We start from the raw sequence: 9,957 nt of genomic DNA, 5'->3' as shown, positions 1-9,957 counted from the left end.
GAGAGTTGGAAGAACTCTAAGGTTAAGCGTGCTTGCTTGAGAGAAATCCTAGGATGGGTGACCTCTTGGGAAGTTCTCCATTTCACCTATAGGACAAAACTGTGAGGCTTACAGCCAAAGTGGACAATTCCCCTAATGGTTAGAGCCCGATCATTACAATTGGTATTAGAACCGCTCGCGTGTCCTCTTGGGCGATGATGGGGCAAACCTCAGCGAGGACGCTGAGTCCCGAAGGGGGGGGAGAAAGGTCCATTAGGCAAATCCCACATCGACAAAGCACGGAGATGGTCTTAGGTTCAAAAAGTAATGATATATAAAATGGGAGAACTAATCATAAGAGGCGCCTTTTGGTGGAATGGCCTGGAGAGTTGGAAGAACTTTAGGGTTAAACGTGCTTGCTTGAGAGAAATCCTAGGATGGGTGACCTCTTGGGAAGTTCTTTATTCCACCTATTGGACAAAACCGTGAGGCTTATGGCCAAAGCGGATAATTCCTCTAGCCGTTAGAGCCCGATCATTACAATATACTTTCTCGGCCTTTTGGCTGAGATCAAGTGTAGTATATGTTCTTATCAGTTTAATATCTGATACGTGAGCCATTGGTTCACATGATATTAAATTAATTTTTTTGGAGGGAGGTCCTACTACAGTAGCTTGCTGCTGGAGTCCTCGCGCGTCGCCTTTGCGTTGCACTACAGCAGAAGCCTGGCGCCTCCCAAAAAAAAAAAAAAATTGTAACGATCTGGCTCTAACCACTAGTGGAATTGTCCACTTTGGCCGTAAGCCTCACGGTTTTGTCCCATAGGTAGAATGGAGAACTTCCCAAGAGGTCACCCATCCTAGGATTTCTCTCAAGCAAGTACACTTAACCCTACAGTTCTTCCAACTCTCCAGGCCATTCCACTAAAAGGCGCCTCTTATGATTAGTTTCCCCATCTTATATATTATTACTTTTTGAACCCAAGACCATCTCCGTGCTTTGCCGATGTGGGATTTGCCTAAGGGACCTTTCTCTCCCCCTTTCGGGACTCAACGTCCTCGCTGAGGTTTGCCCCACCATCGCCCAAGAGGACACGCGAGCGGCTCTGATACCAATTGTAAAGATCAGGTTCTAACCACTAGAGGAATTGTCCGCTTTGGCCGTAAGCCTCACAGTTTTTTCCCATAGGTGGAATGGAGAACTTCCCAAGAGGTCAACCATCCTAGGATTTCTCTCAAGCAAGCATGCTTAAACCTAGAGTTCTTCCAACTCTCTAGGCCATTCCACCAAAAGGCGCCTCTTATAATTAGTTTTCCCATCTTATATCATTACTTTTTGAACCCAAGACCATCTCCGTGCCTTGCCGATGTGGGATTTGCCTAAGGTCGAAAGGGGGGGAGAAAGGTCCCTTAGGCAAATCCCACATCGGCAAAGCACGGAGATGGTCTTGAATTCAAAAAGTAACGATATATAAGATGGGGGAACTAATCATAAGAGGTGTATTTTGGTGGAATGGCCTGGAGAGTTGGAAGAACTCCAGGGTTAAGCGTGCTTGCTTGATAGAAATCCTAGGATGGGTGACCTCTTGGAAAGTTCTCCATTCCACCTATGGGACAAAACCGTGAGGCTTACAGCCAAAGCGGACAATTCCTCTAGTGGTTAGAGCCCGATCACTACACAACCTGCGTAGATAAAAAAATAAAATAAAATAATGCGATCCTGGCCTATACATTTATTATACAGATCTTTTCACAAGCAATTTATAAAGTTAAATTGTGACATAATAGATATCAATAGTATTATAATATTACAATCAATATGTTAAAGTTCATTGCCAAATAGTATAACAAATACAAGTTACAATTAAATTGACCATTGCTTTTGAAATGTTTGTAATACAACAACATGATAAATAATATCTATAAAAAGTAACATATTTTAAAAAGGTGTATGCCTATAGTTTTACTATCCATTACAATGTAATTTATTCATCATCACCCTCACTATCATCGTCATATTCATGAAGTTCTTCTTCATCTTTCTATTCGCTTTCTGTTGTATAATTTAGTTCTGCCTCATCTGATAGTTACTGCATATAAACATAATTCTTGAAAATTCATAGTCAATGAAATGAAAAATTAAATTAAACTATAAAAACCACAAGCATGATTAATTAGTAAATCTAAATATATGAAAAACTTAACATATTAGGACATTGTGGACAAATAGAAATGCCATGCATGCAAAGAACAAACTGTAAAGAAAGTAATAAAGTAGAATATTCAACCCCATTGATTAGGCCATTATCCATTAAAAATGTGCAATTATTTCCCTCAAACAAAAGATAGCAATTAAACAAAGTGCTGATTAGCTTCAGAAAACAATTAATGCCCTTTCCTTGGCCACCAAATAATTTTTTTTTTTTAATTTTCCATTGTAACAAAATAAAGCTCATTGACTATAGAATCTGAATAACCCGCTTTGTACAGTAGATAGTACAAAACCACCGAATACAGATGAAAAATTAATTCTCAAAAGGAACATAAACCAATTCCAGGTGCAAAACCACTGCATATAGAAGGAAAATTAATTCTCAAAGCCGAGATAAATCGATTCTACATTCTGGAAAGACAATCTTAAAGTGAACACAGTGTACAGTTAATGAAAAAACCCATCTTGAACAAAATATAGATCAATAGATATCAAACACACAACCAACAATAGGGATAATAAAAGTGTCATTTTTTGATTTCGCAAAGTAGCCAAAAGGAACATAAAAGGAGCCACCTTACCCTCAACACAATAAGAAATTTGGCATAATAAAGACGCCACTGACATTGCCAATTAGGAAGGAATCCAAGAGAGAATGTTATGAGCAAGCGAAGGAGCTTGGGCATGGCTCTTTGGAAGCGATGGGTTTGCAAACAATCGATTCGACATGTGTCAAAATCCAGGAGATGAGCTTAATCAAAATGGGTTTTTGTGTTAACGGATTGAGGTTTGCAAAGAGAGGGAGACAATGGTGAAACGTATTTAGTGAGATGAATTGGTTGTATAAGTTGGGTAGTGTGATTCAACAAGCGACTTCGGTTGTAGATGGATTCCATTTGTCATGAAGGCATTGAAGGAGTGGAATGGTGCTACGTGGTGACGGAAAGTGAGCTGGGTCTCGTTTCATTGGAGTGTTTTTAATGGAACACTTATAGCGAAAGAACTCTAAAATTTACACTTATAGGAATGGGTCTTGTTGCCTTTAGCCTAGTGGTACATGGGACCCTTTACAAAGCTTAAATGAATAATTAATTTCAATTATTTTTTACAAGTTGGAGTTGGTCCATTTATTTGTAATTTATGTTTAATATTATATTTTGTAACTTATAATTATATATTAGAAAAATGATAGTGGGATTTCCATTTAATTTATAGGCTAAATTTTGATTTTTACAACATTCAAATTGGGTTCATAAAAATAGAGTTCATACAAAACTTTGAAACCTCAAAAAATTAGTTTACTTAAAATTTCATTTCAAGTAAAAGAGTTAAAATCTATTATAGTGATTTAACTTTTCATCCACCAAACTAAGTATAGCGTCAAAATCACAACGTCGGATGAAAATGGAGGTGAGCTGCAGTTTTTGTCAAGAAAGGGAGTTGGGGTTATGATTAACATATCCTTGGAAAGAGAAGGAATAAACTGCGTTGTTTTTCCTATTTGAAGATTTTTGCTATTTTCTTTGGTCTATCTAAAAGGTATTGTGTTTTTTTGTTGTTTTAAAAATCTTATTTTCTGCATTTGAGATAAAATTTATGAATTGAAATTTATTATATTATATTTGTTGTGTTTTGATTACTTGAGGTTAAAAGCTATGAATTGATTTGATTAATTCAATAGATTTGATTAATTCAAAACTTGATGTATATTATATTATTATTATTTTTAGTTACTGACCTTGATTTCAATTCTCAGAATTTATAAACTATTAGTATTGCAAAAATTATGGTAATGTGTGAACTCTTTTTTAATAATTATCAACCGCTGCTAGAAGTCGATATATTTTTTTGACATTTTAAACTTTTAATTTTAATTTTTTTATTTAATTTTACCTACTAAATTAACAACAGTCGGTAATTTGATATTTTAATTTTTTTATTTTTTATTTAATGTTACGTACAAATAGTCATATTTACCAACCATAAAACTTAGCATATTTATTTAGCATTTTAAAATTTAATTTTCTTTGTTTTTTTTTCAATTTTACCTACTAATTCAAAATAGTAGGTATTTTGGCCTGTTTAAATTTTATTTATTTTTATTTAATTTTACCTACTAAACTCAATATAGTAGGTAATTTCCAACTATATAAGTAGCCGGTATATTTATTTAGCATTTTAAAGTTTTATTTTTTATTTTTTTTTATTTTACCTATGATTGTCAGTAATTTTGTATTTTGAAATTTCATTTTGTATTTTCTATTTAATATTACCTGCTAAAAGAAATCTAGTTGGTATATTTACTTAGCATTTTAAAGTTTAATTTTCTGTATATTTTGTTTAATATTATCTACTAACCCCAAAATAGTTAGGTACTTTGCCATTTTATTTTATTTTTATTTTTTATTTTATGTTAACTACTAAATGTTATATAGTTGGTAATTACCAACCATAGAAAATAGTTGGTATATTTGTTTAGCATTTAAATTTTTTATTTTTTATTTTTTTTGCTAATTGTACCTACTAAACCCAAATAGCCATTAATTTGGCACTTAAAATTCTTTTTTTTTTTATTTTGTTATTTCATTTTTGTAATACTCGCCATCTTTTCACGACAGAATATCTGCCCTTAACGAAATATTCTGGTAAGAGTGAGATTTCATTAATAAGAGAGTAGCGGTAAGATGTGAAAATATGTTCATGTATGTGTGTTAAAATGTATTCAAGAATGAAAAACATTTTAAAGGTTTTATTTCCTAATAGTTTTAAAAGTATTGTTTTTGGCAGAAGGAACTTTGGCAGCCGAAGGATGGGCTTTCAGCAGTCGAAGTCCCTTTTTGGTCCATATGCCCATTTGGGCAGAATCAACTTTGGAAGTCGAAAGTGTGAATTTCGACAACCGAAAGTCGCCCAACTATCAAGAATATAAAAGGGACCACAACTCATTTTCAACTCAAAACACTTGTATTTTTCTTCTTTCCTTTCTCTCTTAAATTTGGGGCATGCAAAGGGCTCTTTGAAGAGATCTCCTTGGGTTTTTGAAGATTCAAAGATGGATTCTTTCATTTGAAAGTGGGAAAGAGTATATTTAAGCTTTAAGGCTTTGGTTCTCTCATCTCTAAGCTCTAAGAAAAGAGGTAACCTTCTTTTCATCTTAATCTAATAGATAAATCTAAGAGAGTTAATGAGAAATTAGGTTTCTAAAAAAAGTTATTAAGTTAAGTTTTAATGAAGTTTATACATGTTGGGTTTGAAGGAAAGCCAGGATTTGAGTTTTGATAAATGTATGTGGCTATTAAGCATGTTTTCTAATTATTTTAGGCCCTAGAAATGTGTATATGTGATGAAAGCATGTTTTAGAACTTTAAAATGAGTTTTGAGGCTTTTGGGAGAAGAGATGTGTAGGTTTTCGACTTGAGAATTTTGGAAATTCTCAGGTCCAGTTGCCGAAAGCCAGAGGTTCGGCAGCTAAAGCTTGCATTTTCTTGAAAAATCTGAAAATTTTTCAAGTTTGGCAGCCGAAACCCTAGGCTCCAGTAGCCAAACTTAGTTCTACCCACTTATTTTCTCCTTTGATTTTAAGGTTTTAAAACCTAATTTCATAGATCCTAAGGGCCTAAAATAGGATGTTTATGTTATGTATAGAGTTTTAGAGCCTTGTATAACACCCTAAGGTCCAATTTTATAGGATCGGGCTTGGGATACTCGAAAGAGTAAGGATCCAAGGATATCTCCCATTCGAATAAGGAGGTTGATAGGCTATAACAAGTGAGTAACAACTATTTACAGGTAACTAATGAGCTTTCTCATGCATCATGTCATGTGTATTTAGGATGTATTTATCTAGAACACGAAGATGTTACATAATTGCATAAATTGCTGTTAGTGCATTGATAGATATTGAATGACCCATTACTCCCCCCATGTTATGTTATGTAATGTTATGGATCCATATGTAATCCTAAGGGGAGATCTTGACGTTGCCCTTTAAGGGAAATCTAATAGTTGCCCCTGGGTACATGACACAGGTCATGTTTAAAAGGAAAGTTTGAAGAGTTATTAGTGATAATATCGATCTTACGTGAAATGTTTGTAATGTGAAAATCCACGTGAATGATGCATTACACATGTATGAATAAATGATAAAATTAGTGATGGTTAGTTTACTCACTGAGCTTGTGTAAGCTTACCACATTCCCCTAACCCTCAGGTGCAGGGTTACAGGACTAGAAGAGTTCTTGAAGAGAAAGCTTCAGGGGTAGTCTTAACCCTTCCTTATGTATGTTGTATGGGTAGATGTACATATAATTTATGAATGGATAGTACTGTGCTGGTGATTTAAGAAAAAATGTAATAATTATTTAAAGTATAATGATGTTTATGTTGTGTAAACCCTTTTGAGGGTATACATGTTGAATCATTACTCTTTGGATCTTATGTATGTTAAGGTTCAAATTATGAACCATTTTTATGTTATGAATGTTTATGTATGGATGAAAATACAAAGGTGTAATGGTTTGATATATGTTAAGATAGTGAGATGTAGGAATGTATGTAAGTTTTACAGATTTCAGGCTTGCTACGAGTTTCGGCAACCTTAAGTTGACTCGATCCCTAGCATCGGTAATAGTCTCTGGTTTGGTTCGTTACAATTTTACCTACTAAACTTAGGTTAGTCGGTAATTACCAACCATAAAAATTAGTCGGTGTATTTGTTTAGCATTTTAAAATTCCATTTTATATATTTTTTTTATTAATGTTACCTACTAAACCCATAATATTCAGTATATTTGCTTAGCATTTTAATATTTATTTATTTTTTATTTTTTATTTACTTAACTAATAAATGATACATAATCGGTCATTACCGACTAGATATATTGTCAGTATCTTTTATTATTTATTGCTCTCTTTCCACTAGTTTTTTGTGCCACTATTACCTATTAAAGAATATAGTCAGTAATTTAATCGGTAATTACCAATGAAAATATTTTAGTTGGTAATTTTAGTCATTATTTTTTAAATTTCTTGTATATACCTTGACTCTTTCTTTCATCCTATTACCACTACAAGAAAATGAAGAATTAGAGAAAAAATAGTTAGCTACATAAAGAAAAAATGTCTCTAAATATAAATTTTTTGGGACATTTTATTAAAATCATCCCTTAAAATGTAGAGAATTTCCCACAATTTCAAAATTTTTTGTTAGAAATAATGTAAAGCTATATTTGGTATAGCATAATTTAATGTAATATAATTAATTATGTAATGGAATCAAAATTATAATGTAATGTAATATAATTGTCATTACATTATTATGTTCGGTTGCAAAATAAAAATATAAATAATATAATGTAATGTAATGATAATTTTTGTTTTAATATTTAATTTATTTATGGTGTTAATAATAAATGGTAATGATTATAGTGATTAGTGGTCAAATATCAATGGTAACTAAGGTAGTGGTGGTGCCAATAGTGATGTTGGTGGTTAAGTGGTGGTGGTATTGGTGATAGCGATGATAATGGTGACAGAGTGATTGATGGTGGTTGGTGTTGGTAGGATGGGGTAGTGTTGGTCGTAGCGGTAGTGGCCAGGTGGTAGTGGTGGTGGTGGTGGTGGTGGTGGCGGTGATGGCTGCAAAGGCGGTAGTAATGGTGACAACAATGGTGGTGGTAGGATGGTGGACCTTTGGAGCCTTCAAAATTTAATTTTGTTCTTAGGTTGTATGGATTTTGTAATTGGTGGACCTTTGGAGCACCAAACACAATGAACCCTAAAATTTTCTTATCTAATTTTTGCTTGCTCTTTCTTTTTTCCTTTAACACTTATTGTAAAATCAATGTATAATAATTTCATTTGCAATTTTGTACATACACATAAGAATAAAGGATTGTAGGCTTTACTTTTTATTCTTGTTTGTGACCATAATAATGATGTTGTTTGGAGCAACAATCTTCTTCATAATAAATTAAAAGGTGAAGAAAGTGAAGAGGAGGGTAAGGAAAAGTAAAAAAGCACAACTAGAGATGATGGATTGGATTTTTGTGAGGATAAGGCTATTAGAGTTTGTTCATTTAATGGTTTTTGTCATGACTCAACTATATGGGCAAACTAGCACAAGACTTGGGTCAAATTAAAGCCCCTAAAGTTCATAGTAAGTCTTACTATTCACAAACCCATAACTAGACTCAACTTCAAAACCCATCACACAAGATAAAAATAAAATATTATAATTAAACTTAAGTTATCCTAGTCCAAAAGCCATCTTACCTATGCAATTAGGGGAGTTTAGGTCAATCCTAATACTCAACGTAAATAATCCATTAATTAAAACAATATATTTATACACCATTATCACAACGGAGCTCTAAGAATTAAATAAATAAATAAATAAATAATCACAATAAAAATTAGTAACTAAGCAATATAATAACCTACAGAGGAAAAATGCTTATTAGACTCTACAATAAAATTTCTCCTCCTGCAACCTTGGGAAAAATATTGAATAAGAGTAAGCGTTCGACTTAGTGAATTTAGATATTGATTATGATGCAATTTCTATAACTATGCAAAATTGGTGCAATCTTACCATATAATGCACATCCATTACATATAACAAACAATTCACCAATATTCACATGAGAAGATAATTTGGAGTTACATATGCACCTAATTTATTACATTAATACATAAATATAGGGGGCTAATCTCCTATATTACTCTCTTAATTCAAATCCCATCAGCGAGCTCAACTCAAGCCGGACTTTTGTTTAAATCCAAGTGTGGAATCCAGTGATATCAACTCAAAGCCGTACCTCACCCCAACTTTCCATATTCATAAAGGCCAGGTTCCAACAAGATTAACTCAAGCCGTGACTACTCGTCCAATCCATATCTACCATATACCATATGTAACACACACATAGAGCTCTAAATTATCCTTAGGGCAATAAACACAAGTAATCAAGGCAACAAACACAATTAATTATCAACCAATAAATATGCAACAATAGGAATGCTTCTAATTTATTTAACTATGTAAATATATTTATAAAATCATGAGCATGCCAAAAATATAAATAATATTAAAATTACAAAAATAAGCAACATTTAACTCACAGATTGGTAGACTCGACTATCCGACTGGAAAGAAGAAGACTAGCGGGCACTAATCACCTATACATATAGCTGACCTCTATCAAAAGACTGACAAAATTAACTAATTAATTTAAACTACAAAAGTAAGAGTTAATCCTAAGGTTTTGTTGAAATTTCAGCAGAGTCTTTCCTATAACAAGACCTAACCCTCTACAAGAAAATTCAACCAAGCACAATATACAGGGCCTCAGGCCCACAACAATAATCACAATGCCCATCCAAGGCCTACAAGAAATCTAATCTAAGTCTAGATCTCCAAACTATAACTCAGGTCTTTAACTCCTCTATAATCTAAATAAATACCTCTAATGCGCCAAAAATTATGAAAATATTCCTGGAGGTCCTTTACATCATCTTTTTATTAATTAAATTTATTTTACTCAATTTTCCTAACCCATGAATATTTTATAGGCTTATCAGCTAGCCACAACTTAAGTAAAAATTACACAACTTGAGTTAGGATTTATCTTTACTAATTTTGCTACTTGGAATGTTTTCGAAACATCTAAAAATGCTAGAATCGACTATAAACATGACCACCTTTCAAGATAGCCCGTCGGACATCCATATCGGGCCCAAAACTTGGTCTTGGGTGCCAATGAGTTA

General features: G+C 33.1%; 1 non-coding gene across 1 annotated transcript; it reads left to right on the top strand.

Annotated features, from left to right (window-relative positions):
• The first annotated feature begins 523 nt into the window (after positions 1–523).
• On the top strand, positions 524–718 carry LOC131183568 (U2 spliceosomal RNA). The gene has a single exon (XR_009151614.1). It is a non-coding gene; the product is annotated as a U2 spliceosomal RNA (small nuclear RNA).
• The last annotated feature ends 9,239 nt before the right edge of the window (positions 719–9,957 follow it).

The sequence above is a fragment of the Hevea brasiliensis genome, chromosome 9 (genome assembly GCF_030052815.1).
Source record: "Hevea brasiliensis isolate MT/VB/25A 57/8 chromosome 9, ASM3005281v1, whole genome shotgun sequence".
In the NCBI taxonomy this organism is placed as follows: Eukaryota; Viridiplantae; Streptophyta; class Magnoliopsida; order Malpighiales; family Euphorbiaceae; genus Hevea; species Hevea brasiliensis.
Note: the sequence above shows the minus strand (reverse complement) of the source record. Positions and strands in the feature narration are given on the sequence as shown.